This window comes from Anneissia japonica, unplaced genomic scaffold, assembly GCF_011630105.1.
Source record: "Anneissia japonica isolate Jap-2015-1 unplaced genomic scaffold, ASM1163010v1 scaffold93_len1081246_cov171, whole genome shotgun sequence".
Taxonomy (NCBI): domain Eukaryota; kingdom Metazoa; phylum Echinodermata; class Crinoidea; order Comatulida; family Comatulidae; genus Anneissia; species Anneissia japonica.
Window position 1 is genome coordinate 302,506 of NW_022726429.1, and position 432 is coordinate 302,937.

The window sequence follows — 432 nt, forward strand, 5'->3', positions numbered from 1 at the left end:
TTTACATAAATACCGGTTAATTGATCAGTGATATTTTGGTGTAGCATATCCAAATATGGGGTAATATGAGAAAAACAATGAGAAATAGTTGTTCTCAACAATTATACCAGTGAAAAAAAGAAATATATGTAGGGCTTTATATTGATTAAAGTTTTATAATGATCTTGTTAATAATACATTATATTGATTTACTCAGCATTATACAAATACATATTTATAGAATATTGGTAACTTTTTATGATACATTGAAACTTCATACTATGTAGATCATAAATATTGCCCTTATTCTGACCCCAATTAAACACAGTACATTGGATATACCTAGGCCTATATTCCTAATACTATATGCCATGCATTTGTACTAAGTAAACCTATGTTGCATAATAATAATAAAAATAATGTACTAGTTTCTCTCAATGCTGATAAATCTGT